Source organism: Dryobates pubescens, chromosome 16, assembly GCF_014839835.1.
Source record: "Dryobates pubescens isolate bDryPub1 chromosome 16, bDryPub1.pri, whole genome shotgun sequence".
Lineage (NCBI taxonomy): Eukaryota > Metazoa > Chordata > Aves > Piciformes > Picidae > Dryobates > Dryobates pubescens.
In genome coordinates this window covers 16455553-16470184 of record NC_071627.1, presented here as the reverse complement: position 1 = coordinate 16470184, position 14632 = coordinate 16455553, and the positions used below count along the sequence as shown (strand labels likewise).

Sequence of the window (14632 nt, the reverse complement as noted above, 5' to 3'; positions counted from 1 at the left end):
GTGACCTGAAGTAGATTATACAGTCCTGCTCCAGCAGGGGAGTTGGACTCCATCTCTTTGGGTCCCTTCCAACCCCTGACATTCTGTGATTTTGTGATCTTGTGATATCCTGTGACAGGTCCCTCACCAGCCCCAACACGGTGCTGCTGGGACAGCAGAGAGCTTGTACAACTCCTACAGAAAACACCTGACACATGAGCCAGCAGCCACAGAATCACATATCCCAGTGCTGCAACTGCCAACCAAGGCTATATGGGGGGTAAGGAAATCTCCAAATATGGGTGGGTCTCCTCACCATCTTCCCTGGTAGAATAGAAGAGAATGAACCAGGTTGGAAAAGACCTTCAAGATCATTGTGTCCAACCTATCACCCAACACCATCTAACCAACTAAACCATGGCACCAAGCACCCCATCCAGTCTCTTCCTAAACACCTCCAGTGATGATGACTCCACCACCTCCCTGGGCAGCCCATTCCAATGGCCAATCACTCTATCTATGAAGAATCTCTTCCTAACATCCAGCCTAAACCTCCCCTGGCACAGCTTGGGACTGTGTCCTCTTGTTCTGGTGCTGGTTGCCTGGGAGAAGAGACCAACCCCCACCGGTCTACAACCTCCCTTCAGGTAGTTGTAAAGAGCAATAAGGTCTCCCCTGAGCCTCCAGGCTCAGCACCCCCAGCTCCCTCAGCCTCTCCTCATAGGGCTTGTGCTCCCAACCCCTCCCCAGCTTTGTTGCCCTTCTCTGGACACGTTCCAGCAACTCAACATCTTTCCTAAACTGAGGGGCCCAGAACTGGACACAGTACTCAAGCTTTGAAGCAAAAGGTGCACTTGACACTGTGAACACATGCACTTCTCTCAGGGTCTGAGCACTGGCCCAAGCATGCTAGGTTTAAAAGAACAGGAGGAGAGAGTAAGAGATCCCAGCAGAGCGATCTGGAATTTTCAGGAAGATGGAAAACAAGCATTCAAGTAACAGAAAGGGGTGCACCCTTAGAATAAAAGCACCTCCAGCAGCCCCACACAAACCCTGTTACAACAATTATCTTTAATTGCCTCATTGATTAGCCATTGTCATTTCCCCCCATTCTCTGCTCACAAATCACTGTGCTCAGCTTGCCACCAGACGCTCTGCACAGCGGTTGCACCGCAGAGAGAACAGGAACAGTGGCCAAGCCTTAGCCTGGCTGTTACTTCCTCCCTTAGGAACAAGAGGAACACCAGCCCTGTGCAGCACTGCCTGGCAGGCGCTGCAGACCCAGCTTCACACAGGGAATTCACCAATTACAAATGAATGTATTGGTTTTTCCTCTAATTTTCAGTCAGGGGATCTCTGAAGAGCTCGCTTTTACAAGAAGCATTTTGCTAAGACAAACACTGTACAGGCCACACGGCTCCAAGTCAGCCACGAGGTGCATGGTGTCAGCCTACTGAGGTATGGTCACAGAATCACTCCAAGCATCTCCTCAGGCATCTCTGCATCTAACCACAACCCAGTGGAGCACAGTCCTCCCAAGACAGAGGGGCTATACCCCAGTGCTCTTAAAACACCCTGGAGTCACACCGTGCTCAGGGGATGGAAATAGTATCATAGTATCAGTCAGAGTTGGAAGGGACCACAAGGATCATCTAGTTCCAACCCCCCTGCCATGGGCAGGGACACCCCACACTAGATCAGGCTGGCCAGAGCCTCATCCAGCCTGGTCTTAAACACCTCCAGGGACAGCACCCCAACCACCTCCCTGTACAACCCATTCCAGGGCTTCACCACTCTCATGGTGAAGAACTTCCTCCTCACATCCAGCCTGAATCTCCCCACCTCCAGCTTCATTCCATTCCCCCTAGTCCTATCACTACCTGATATCCTGAGAAGTCCCTCCCCAGCCTTCCTGTAGGCCCCCTTCAGATACTGGAAGCAAGCTCCCAGTGCTGAGCTCCTCGAGCTGCCTCCTCTCTCCTCAGCCACACGCTGGGTCCATGGAAATGGAAAAACCCATTTGGTGGTGCTGTTAAGAATCACTTCATCACATGGCAGATGAGGCTTCCTCTGCAGTGCCCTGCATCTTAAAAACCCAACAAACTCACTGCTGCTTTAGAACCTTCTCTTTCTGAAAGGCACGCAAGTCACTGGTTGTGACAGCAGAGGCCCTACATAAGTGGTCCCTCCCAACCACTTCTGAGGCAATTTTCTCAGCAGCAAGGCCATCCTCACAGCTGCCTGATCCCAGCATCTGCTTGTTCCTGCTGCTGTAGTAGCAGCTGAGTGGCCCTGCTACAGGTGCTTGCAGCTATCTCACAAACTGGACAGGGAAGATGGTGAATGTCAAAAGCTATCAAACATTATGGCAAAGGACATTTCAAACTCAGCGACGTTCACTGACCCTGCTTTGCTCTGTGGCCCTGCAAAGAGATTTGGAGAGGCAGCAACTGGAGGCTGTGTAAAGTGAAGCAGGCAGCTTGCTCATCTTGCTCCACTGCTTAAAGCACTCAGGGTCCACAGCCCTGTTTGTGGGAAGCCAGCTCCACTGTGCCAAACTGACAATACACATTCTGCTTTCTTCCACGCTGTGCCTCATGCCTGAAAGAAACACTGAGCACATCCACACACTCCAGAGTTGCTAGCTCTCAGGACATGAGCTGCTAGGGTGCACACTCTCCCCTCCAAAGCGCTCTAAAGAAGGGACTTGGCAAAGCAAGAGCCCCACCCTGCTGTACAGCCTTGTCTCCCTGCTCCTTCATATCCCTCCTCTGACTCAAGTGAAAACAATCCAAGCAACAGCAACAACTGCACTTGATAATTCAGAAAACTTTTATACCACTTCACACAAACCAAGGGTTTCTCTTCCTTGGTTTATTTTGTACTTTACAGGCACCCCCAACAGCAACACTATGCTTTCCATGGATCCTGTTAAGAGGAAAAGCTGGAGCGAAGACAGACAAAACACAGCTGGAGAGCAAAACCAATGGGCTGTGACGCTCCAGGTCAGTGCAGGATGGGGTTATTCACATTAGCCTCTGCCTCACTCCCCTAGAAGGCTTTCAAAGGGTAAGTGGGAAAAGTACTCCAGCATAAGCATTCACAACTCCACTTAAACATAAAAATCAAATCAAAAGCTTCTCCAAAGCTTTCAACTCCCAGCTGTGAAGTGGCTGGTACAAAACAAGGTGTTTCTGCTGCATTACAGTCTGTATGTTAATGCTGCTAACTTGCCCTTTTTTCAGTGTGAAGGTAAACAAATGGATTGCTTTAAGCATCCAGGAATTGAAGTAACGTGCTGTATTTCCAGCTAGGAAGAGCTCTTTTCTCGCTCTCCTTTATACAATGAGTATCTCCTCCTTGAAGTTCTGGTTTGGTAAGAAAAATGCAGCCAAAGCTGCCGATTGTGCAACAGGCATGTGATGAGGCTGCTCGGCCTTGACAGCACCGTTAAACCAAATGACAACAGAAAGAGGCCAAAGAACGAGAAACAAGGCTTTAACAAAAGCTCTGAACCTTTGGCAGCTTGCATCTACATTCTGAGTCTGCAGTTCCTCTTCCAAGGGACAGTAGAAGTTTGAATAATTGACTTTAGGCTTTTTAAATTTCACATCAAAACCAAAAAATGAAAGAGTTTGCTTCCTTTTATCAGGCAACTTGCTGGACCTTCTAAGCACTGGGCCAGTTTTCAAGTGCAAAGGGACCTTTCTTGACTAGAGTGTAACATCTGTAAGTGTTTTGCTCATGCAGCAGGGCAGCAGTGCAGCTGCCTTTGCCTAGCACTGCATGCACATGGACCTCCCTGGAATAAGGTATTTTTCAAGGGCAATGAAACCACCTTCCCAGGCATGCCAGCTCAGCAGTGGACACAGAAAATGCTGAGCATCACAGAGGCGAGAGACAGCAGAGGACGAGGAGCTGCTACCCTGCCAGCTGTCTCTGAGCAGCCACCAGGAAGAAGGCTGGATCAGGCTGAATTTAGTGTCCAAGCAAGGAGCACACAGCCTGGAGGCTGTTGATTGAAGATCCCTAACCTAGATGAAGCTTTCTAACAAAGCAATTACTGTGCCTGAGCAGAAGTGAAACAGCCAGAGCATTTCAGACGTTTCTCATCAGCAGGAGGTACATTCTGAGGACAGAGATGACAGAAGGAGCATGCCCAAAGTTGCTTCATGAAATGGATTTGAAGATGAGTTTGTCTCCCTCACCTCTCTCACCAGGGCAGGTGCCCACCCAGCATATGGAAGGCAGCATTTCTTTCTGCACTTCTTGTGTTCTTATGCCATGTTCACACTTCAGAAGTAACATAGTGAGGAGACTACAACTGGAACAGTCAAGGCTTGAGAGAGGCACCACCAAAACTGGGATCAGAGCTCTCACCTGGGTGAGCAACCCTTTTCCAGAGTATCTGCTGGTGCCATGCACACACACACAGGCAGCAAGACACAAACCCAGTTTTGATGCAGTCTTGTTAAAAGCCAGGCTCGATGCACTCACTATTTCAGCCAAGATACACCTAAAGAGGGAACTTGATGTCAACAACATTCAAAAATAGACACTAATGAGCAGAAGAAATCCCAAAATACAAGCATCCTCCTAATGCACATTCATGTGCTCAGCACTCACAGCAGCTATTCTGGTTTCTTGCAAGACACCACCATTTTGGGGTTTTAATGCCTTACTTTTGGTCCTTTTTTTTTTTTTTTTTTTTTAAACTGAAGTAAAAACCAAACAGGAAAAAAAAAGTCCCTCCCCTTAAAAAAAAAAAAAACCACCACCACACCACAACCCAATTCCAACCCCCCCCCAAAAACCCAACCAAACAGGAAAAAAAACCCAAAACCTACACCAAAACCAACCAACCAAAATGGTCATTCTGCCCCTGTACACTGCACTGGTTAGGCCACACCTCGAGTCCTGTGTCCAGTTCTGGGCCCCTCAGTTTAGGAAAGATGTTGACTTGCTGGAATGTGTCCAGAGAAGGGCAACAAAGCTGGGGAGGGGTTTGGAGCACAGCCCTGTGAGGAGAGGCTGAGCGAGCTGGGGTTGCTTAGCCTGCAGAAGAGGAAGCTCAGAGGAGATCTTATTGCTCTCTACAACTACCTGAAGGGAGGTTGTAGACCGGTGGGGGTTGGTCTCCTCTCCCAGGCAACCAGCACCAGAACAAGAGGACACAGTCTCAAGCTGTGCCAGGGGAGGTTTAGACTGGATGTTAGGAAGAAATTCTTCACAGAGAGAGTGATTGGCCATTGGAATGTGCTGCCCAGGGAGGTGGTGGAGTCACCATCACTGGAGGTGTTTAGGAGATTTGATGGGGTGCTTGGTGCCATGGTTTAGTTAATTAGGTGGTGCTGGATGATAGGTTGGACGTGATGATCTTGAAGGTCTTTTCCAACCTGGTTTATTCTACTCTATTCTAAACAATAAAAAAAACCTGCTTTCTGCTGAGCAGAGTCTAGAGGGGGGTGGGTAAAATCCAATATCCCAAAACAATCAAACCCAAAAAGCCAAACAGTAGTAGCCTCAAGTGGAAATGTTATGATACTCACTACAGGAAGATTTTAATTTCCTTAACTTTCACGGCCTGCCTGCTCATCTCAGTACTGCTGCTGATCATACTGACAGATAACACTTTTGTAGTCAGACCTCCCAAAGCTTTCATAACTGCTGAAATCTAAAATTAGACAGCCACAGACACCAAAATACCTTTCACTACCCTTTTAGAGAGACATTAGAGAAGCCTGGTTGAGCATTCTGTATCCACAGACAAAAAGCTATTGTCCGTGTGGAGAGCAATGTCATCCGTGACAGAGAAAATACTTTATCAATGAAAATTAAAAGTCTCCTCAGACAAATGAGCTACTGAGAAAGCAATTTGTACAGCCTTAACCTGCTAGCAAAGGGCAAAGGATGCGTACAGCAGCTTGCAGGGAAGGGTGGGAGGAAAAACCACAAGGATCTTGTGGCTTAATGGGCAGCAGTTTACAGCAGCAGATTCGAATTAAACCCTGAAGATGTCACAGTGATATTGACTGTGCAGATTCTCTCAACCACAACTTCATCAATACAACACTTAAGTCCAATAAAGCCACCACACAAAAAGCACTGCAAAAATTAAGAGTTACACTTCTGGAGCTACTTATTTTATGGGAGCTGTACATTAAATGGTCAGTGTGAAAGAGCTGTGATGTAGCTTTGTTTCCACTGCTCCCACTCCCGTCTATGTCTGGCCACTCACTTTTAGCAATCATTGTTTTGGGAACTTGGAAAATCAGTACATGACAGATAACACTAGGTCCCTGCAGAAAGCTTATTTACAGTAGCATCCTATCTCTGGCACTTGCAGTCATAGCACTTCTTGGCTGTTAATGAAGGCCATGCATGTGATCAAGCCTTAACACTCACGAAGAAGCAGGGTTTAGCAGGTATTCCTGCTTCAGAGATCACCTCTCAAGTCTCCTGTTCTCCAAGCTAAAGAGACCCTATTTAATAGGTAAAAATAGCACAGCAGATGAATTTTCTAAAACTCAGAGTTAAGTCTGAGTTCACTTCTGATACAGGAACTGGCTTTAACACAAAGAAATTACATGTCTATGATATATAGTACCTTTCACTAAATTAATACCAAGTGGCACAGGCACTAACAGCTGATACAGCCTTAAAAGGACTGCTGGCATTTGGGTGCTAAGTTTCCCTTCTCCTGGACAGAGAACAGTCTGGTTTCTTTTCAATAAAAGCATTGAGTGCTACTTTCTTCCTTAGTTCCTGCTTCTACAAAAATAAGCTATTGCCATCCCTTCCCTCACTCCAAGCTGCACACAACCTTGGATGTTTTTGTCCTGCAAAGGAGGGTCTGTACACCCTCCCCTTTCCTTATAAGCAAGGATGAGGCTGGTTGGGATGACTAACATACACTGATGGCATGTACTGCTCAGATTTCCCATCACTACTGTGTTCCTCTGCCCTGCATAGAAGAGGAAAATGGTATTTTGCTTATGCTTTGTTTCTTCATTCAGACTCGGTCACTGGGGACAACTGTTTGGGGCAAATCCTGTATTTCTCATACCAGCAGAATCTTGGTATGGACACTTTTCATAAAACCACTACAGAAAAGTTAAAGCAAGGCAAAATCCTTCAAGAAGAAGGTGAAAGGCCAGCAGCAGCAGAACTTTTCTAGCACTCCCAGTGAATTTACTTGAGCAGCATAAAAACCTCCTTGGAACTTCTCGCACAATGAACGCGAGCAACACTAAAAGCAGCGCTGACATCTTGCCAACCACACTTGTGCCATGGGCTGCTCTCCTGTTCACCCCAAATCACCCTGTTCCATTAAGCCTTAGCTATCATCCTCTCTGCCCTTCACCTTACACTCCCCCAAGCTCTTAAGGAACAGTGTGAAGTCTTTCATTTGCATACAAACCCAGAGTTTTCAGCACAGGAGGTGGTGACTGTGGAGTACAGGTTGACAATAGTGCATGCTCACACTGTGCTGGGTAAGTGCTAAACAAATAAAATACCAAAAATCCCTCAAGCCTGATCAGCAAGGATGACATGCATCCCAATGGTCTACTGAACCACAGTGCTGCAGCAAGGTGCAGCCGGTACATGACGTGATGTAATGTGTCCTTTCAGGCAGCAACAGCCTCTGTAACCCCAGAGCGCACAAAGGGGAGGCAGTGCACAGAGGGATGGAGGACTGCGGGCACAGCCACTAAAAGCTGCTCTTTAGTGCAGGGAAACATCAAGCCCAAAGGCAGCAAATACCACATTAGGATGCACAGCTACAGCTCAGTAGGATAAAGAGTTTTGCTGGCACTAGGAATTTGTGTTTGGACTGGAAAGGGGTAAACAGCAGAGGTGAAGCACGCTTTCCTTTACACCACTACTGCTGGCTTTCTGATGAGTATTTCACCCAAAGGGGAAGAAAATGCTATATTCACAGCGAGAGCATTTCAGTAATTTCACCTACTTTTCATCAGCATTTCAGTTAAACACTCACATCCCCACTTTTCATGATCTCCAGTACATGTGACAGGTCTTCTCACGCACAAAGAGCCACTGCTGCAAGACTGCTCACTGTGAGAGCATGCTGAGAGCTACAGGAGCTGTACTTTAAAACACAGAGAAGTTGCCTGCTCCCAAGCACAAAGGTACTGTTTAACAGAGAAGCCCCTTTTTATCATTCAGACAGCATTAAAAGGAGTTAAATCTAATACACTAGTAACTCTGCTACAGCAAATTAAGTGTCCATCCTGAAACTCAAAAACTCCACTTAACCCCAGACAGGTTCTAATTAACATTAAACTAGTTTCAGGACCAGATCAGCTCAACACTCAAACATTCGGTTCAGAGCCTAGTAAAAAAAAAATACTACACACTCCAACATTTCCTTTTTGATAGCTGAGAAGTATGTAAAACTGATCCCCCATTAAATTTAAATAGGCTTATTAATAAAATATTGAGGATGTGCTACTTTGAGACATCAGGAAAAGGAAAAAAAAGAGAAGAGGAAAAAGAAGAGTATAAATCGGTGATAACATTATTTCTATTTTTAAATACATCCCACAGAGGCACCCAAGATAGATGAGAAGTGCTAAGCCCAGCCCACAAGCTTATTTATTTATTTAATACTTCTTATGTGCTATTTTTAACTGCAGAAGACAGCAAAAAAAAAAAAAGCATCCATTAGAAAAATTACACCGGCAAGAGTCCTCCTCACACGGGTCAGAGAAGCGAGAGATCTGGCTGGATGCAGCGGTTAAGAGGAGAGGTGTTGCTTCCTCCCTTTTCCTACAGGTCTCTGGAATCAAAAAGCAATTTTAGTTTTGCAGCATCAGCTAATCCAGAATCTGTAGCTGCAAGCCTCTGTCAGCCCTTGCTCCCCACCCCCCCCCCCCCCCTTCCCACAAGGTTTAATTCTGTACGTAACACACGGGGCGATGGCATCCACACCACGCCTAGCGCACAAGGGCCGTTAAGACGGAGATGTATGGCTTTGATTTGCCTTTTCTAAGCCTCCGTTGTGCACACAGAAAATAAATGAGAAGAAATGCAATAGCCTCCTAGTATTGCATCACTTCTGGGAAGACCTCTTCCTTTGGGAGAGGGGGGGGAAAAAAAAAAAAGCAATTTAAAATTTGCCATTTTTTTTTTTTTCCAATGGAGTGAAAGGAATTTCTCTCAGCTGATGCTGGTTTTCTGTGGTGAGAATGGGAATGTCCCATCCTTGCCTGCCCCATCACGAGTACAAGCTTTCACACACAAAAATGTCAAGCTACTCAAGAAGAAAATCCCCCCAAACCAAACAACAAAAGCCCCCCCCCCCCCCCCAAATAATCTTGACTTCTACATGTCATCTTCCTCAACAGTTGCCTTCCTTGGGGAACTACAGAGTGTTTTCATGTACAGCCTGAGCAGAACATTTTCCTTTTTCCCTCCCAACTGAAGAAATAAAGCCTCAATTCCATGAAGAAACTCTGCCACACCCAAGCAATTTCTACTAGGGTTTCAGGCAGACCAGGAGACAAAAATTGCACGTCAACATTTAGGTCTTCTTCCAGGAAGCTCTGCAAGCGCTTTAAATGCCCTCCTACCTCTGCTGCAGAAGGCACGGCCTGAATTGGATGTGTATGTGCTGCCCAGCCAGAAGAATAGCTACAGACAATAAAAAGGGTATAAAAGATTCATTTGAGATGTGACACAGGTCTCCTGCAGTGCTCCAGGTCCCCACACAGAGGCCCAGGGCAGAGTGGGAGAACAGACCACCCTGTGCAGGACACTGCACTGCTCTGCAGTTACCTAGGTAGATCGAGGTGGAAACGTTAAGCCAGATAAGCACAGGACTCTGTAGTTAATGCATATGCAGCAGCTGGATTTCTTAAAAATCCATTATCCCCTCATTTTACATTTTGCAAAATGAGGGTTTTTTTGTAAACAGAACCAAGGAGGATTTTGGTGTCACTTAGAACAAGTAGAGTTTGTTTGTCCTACCTGCCTGAAGATGAGCTCAGTTTGCTGAGAACAGGCATTACTGAGCCCATAAATGGAAAGCTTTTTATTCATAATCTATTTGTATGCTGCACTAACAATACTGAGGGCTGAGAAATGCCTGAATTTCTGACAGAAGCAGCTTTCTCTGCAGTGGAAAGGTCACACTGCACAAAGAACCACAGAAGCAGCTGAGGCACAACAAAGTGTCACCTGCAGAACATTGAATAAAAAGCAATTAAAGCAATTTTGCAGGTACAAAAATCACCACTAAACTTGAGACTCTAGATAAACACTCAACACACTCTCTGTATTTGTAATCTATCTTCAAGTCAGGCCTGGCTTGGGCCAGGGAGCCTGTGGTACAAGTTTGATTTCTGACTTACTTATGAAATATTCTGAATATTCTGCACGTGGGCCTCAGAAAGCACTCCACGGTCTGCCAGCAGTAGGCAGGAACCCAAGCAAGTTATCTGCTGAAAAGCCAGATTTAAGAGTTCACATACTTCTTCCCCCTTAAGTATTGCATTCAATGACATTAGAAGAATAACTTCCAGGGCACAGCATCCATCACACGTTCCTCAGGCTGCTCAAAGAGAATCCGAGTCATTTGCCCAGTTCCAGATTCTTGCTTGCAACCAGAAACTGCAGGGACTTAAAAAGCCTGAAACACAGTTAGAAAGTCTGAGCTTAACAAGCAGCCATACATCACATAAATTAAGAAACACTCTTTGCAAATTTGGGAGTGTTGAAACTAAACATCACACATCCTGTCTTGTCATAAGCAAGGAACGTGGACCCACAAGTGACTTCATCTCAGAACCCAAAGACAGACTTAATCTCCCAGACAGGCTTAAACAGCTTAAACTTTCCCACTTGTACAAAATCCTCCCCCGCAATTACAAGTTGTTATGCTTCCTTTCTATGCTTTGATGCCATAAATTCAATGTTTCCCTTGAAAGTGCTGTTCATATGTACACTTGTGCAACATTTAAACTGAATACATAATCTAATGCTGTCAAAATAGCTCATTACTGGGGTCTCGTCAAGTTCCACAAGCCACATTATACAAACAATATCCCCCTCACTGCAGAGACGTGTTCATGTTTCAAACCTCCATTTGCTAGAAGAATTAAATTGCTATCAGTTTTCTTTGTATGGCCACAAGCAGGCTCAGACCATCCCTGAGGAGAGGGAACATTCACACACCAAGAGACAATTCTTCAGGCTAAGCTGAAGTCTGATCTGGAAAGCAAATCACTTAAGCAGTGAAAGACCACAGCGGAAGGCAATTTGTATTTTGGTAACCTTTCCCCACATATAACTCTTTGAGTTTTCCTGACCTCTACTATTTTTATTTCAGCAACTAAGCAAAACAATAAAGTGACTACTTTAGGTCTGCAAACACTCAACCTCTGAGATATTAATTATCTTTTCTGAATGGTGACTTCAAATGATCAGTAACTTCAGTCATCCACTTTGCCAGACACGCCCCCCACCCCCTCCAATTCCCTCCAGCTCACAAGCTGCCTAAGCATCTAGCTTCTTCTGGGACATTTTCAGCAAGGCAGATGGTTCTTGAAGGACAAAAATCCACAAGATCATCAATTTAGGAGGAGAATCTTCTGTTGCTTTCTGGGCACAGAATAAATAAAATACTCTATCTAAAATACAGCACGGATAGGTAAAATCAAGTAGTATGGTAGGTTATTTAGGATTTCCAGATTTTGACCAGCTTTATGAGCAAGGAAACATGATAAACACAGAAAGAGGTCTTCTGATGCTAGTTCAACACTACATAACTTGATTCCTTCCTCTCTCTTTTGAAAGCCACATTAGCTGAGAGCAGGGAAATCCTCTCTCTCTCATGGGTTGGGCCTAATACATACACAGACCTCCAAGAGGTCTGTCAAAGACAAACCTGAGACTTCCATTCTGGAAATAATTGACAAAATCCTCTTTAAAACCACAGCTACTACAGAAACCATTTCCTTATGTGCAACTGCCCTTGACAAAACCTCCCTCATTATCAGTCAAGCCAGCAAAACACAAACCTCCCTGAAAACAAACAATGATCTGGAGGACCACAATAGACTGCCCATGAATTATGGAAAAGCCAGGTTGTGTTGCAGCCCTGGAAGTTTCCACCTCTCAGTGATGCTTCAGAGATCCTGACTGCTCGACAGAAGTGGGGAAAACAACACCTTAAACCACAAGTATTATAAATGTTTCAGCCTTTAGTATGGGAAAAGACAGAGAGCTCCCCAAACTACCCCTTCCAAGATAAATACATGACCAATGGTGCCTTCCTCAGGAAAGTGAGGCTTTAAACAGCGCCAGGAAAATCATCCTGGCTTGTATCAAGAACAGTGTGGCCAGCAGGAGCAGGGAGGTCATTCTGCCCCTGTACACTGCACTGGTTAGGCCACACCTCCAGTACTGTGTCCAGTTCTGGGCCCCTCAGTTTAGGAAGGATGTTGACTTGCTGGAGTGTGTCCAGAGAAGGGCAACAAAGTTGGTGAGGGGCTTGGAATACAAGCCCTATGAGGAGAGGCTGAGGAAGCTGGGGTTGCTTAGCCTGAAGAAGAGGAGACTCAGGGGTAACCTTATTGCTCTCTACAACTACCTGAAGGGAGTTTGTAGACAGGCAGAGGTTGGTCTCTTCTCCCAGGCAGCCAGCACCAGAACAAGAGGACACAGCCTCAGGCTGTACCAGGGGAGGTTTAGGCTGGATGTTAGGAAGAAGTTCTATACAGAGAGAGTGATTGCCCATTGGAATGGGCTGCCTGGGGAGGTGGTGGAGTCACCATCATTGGAAGTGTTCAGGAGGAGACTTGATGGGGTGCTTGGTGCCATGGTTTAGTTGTTTAGGTGGGTTGGATGCTATGATCTTGAAAGTCTCTTCCAGCCTGGTCTATTCTATTCTAAATAGGCAATATGAGTAGTTGGTCTCATGAAGATTAGTTACCCCAGAAAGCCAGGTACATGACCTTTTAAAATCATCTTTTTTCTCTTCCCAGGAGACCCTAGTCAGCACACTTATATCTTTTATACGCATCAGGAACAAGTTCATTGTTTGAAGCAAGTCTCTTCACACCTCTTCTGGAGGAGAGGACACCAAGCAGAGCCTAACCAAAACAGAGGCTTGGCTCAGTTCTGTGCATTTTGTTACAGGTAAGTTTTTTTATTAATTAGTTTTTAGTGTGGGTTAGGGTTTTGGGTTTTTGGGGTTTTTTTTGGCTTGATTTTAATTCCATCCTAATTGTTTCATGTTACCTAGGCTACAAATCCATTCAGTTTTATAATTTAACATTTTTCAATACAGAACTTGAGCAGCATTCCTCCTGGGAATAAAGGAAAATGATGAATTGCAGAAGGGTGAAATGAGGGAGAACAGAGCTTGAAAAAAAAAACCAAAAGCCACAACAGAATTCAGAACAACTGTGCAAAGGGGAAAGCACCCAAAATAACACTGACTGTTCATCTCATACAAGATCTTAGAGCAGTTTGCCAACATCAGGTATTTGGGCAAGTTTTTCCATACAGATAAGATACTTTAAAACCACAATTAGTGTGTCAAAGAAACCTTTAAGATCTGGGGAAGAGGGTGGTGTGGGGGAATATACAAACCTACTCACTAAGGGAGGCTGGAAAAAAGAAAATGTGCTTTCAAGCATCCAGGTGTTGCAAGAGATTACAGAAAGTCACAGGTGTTGCCTATAGAGATCAGACACTTAAACTCTGCATTACTCCATGCACCAGATCATAGTATCACAGTATCAGTCAGGGTTGGAAGGGACCACAAGGATCATCTAGTTCCAACCCCCCTGCCATGGGCAGGGACACCCCACACTAGATCAGGCTGGCCAGAGCCTCATCCAGCCTGGTCTTAAACACCTCCAGGGACAGCACCCCAACCACCTCCCTGGACAACCCATGCCAGGGCTTCACCACTCTCATGGTGAAGAACTTCCTCCTCACATCCAGCCTGAATCTCCCCACCTCCAGCTTCATTCCATTAAAGATTCAAGTGTAGGTAAGTAGAGAAAGGTACTAAAATCACACTAATGTGATTTTTGCTTTGAAACAGCAAATAGGAAGATGTGTCTCCTGAGACAGAGGTATTTTACGCCACCGCTGAGATGTCTCAATTGATTTGCTTTAACCCACTGTTAACACTTCTCCCAGGCCACACACAGTATCACACACAGTATCACTAAGGTTGGAAGAGACCTCAAAGATCATCGAGTCCAACCTGATCCTCTGTCCCCACATGCAAGAGAACCAGGTTCCCCCTGAAAAATTCATTGCCCCCAACACCCACCCATCCACCAACACTGCAGTCACAGAATCACAGAATCACCAAGGGTGGAAGAGACCAAGTCCAACCTGTCACCACAGACCTCATGACAAAACCATAGCACCAAGTGCCACGTCCAGTCCCCTCTTGAACACCTCCAGGGGCGGTGACTCCACCACCTCCCTGGGCAGCACATTCCAACAACGAATGACTCTCTTGGTGAAGAACTTTCTCCTCACCTCCAGCCTAAACTTCCCCTGGTACAGCTTGAGACTGTGTCCCCTTGTTCTGGTGCTGGTTGCCTGGGAGAAGAGACCAACCCCTTCCTGGCTACAACCACCTTTCAGGTGGCCACATCCACCTCAG

At 45.8% G+C, this 14632-nt stretch overlaps 1 protein-coding gene across 1 annotated transcript in view; it reads right to left on the bottom strand.

Annotated features, from left to right (window-relative positions):
* Positions 1–14632, bottom strand: part of UBTD2 (ubiquitin domain containing 2) — a 65422-nt gene that overhangs the window by 17651 nt on the left and 33139 nt on the right. The window lies entirely within an intron of this gene.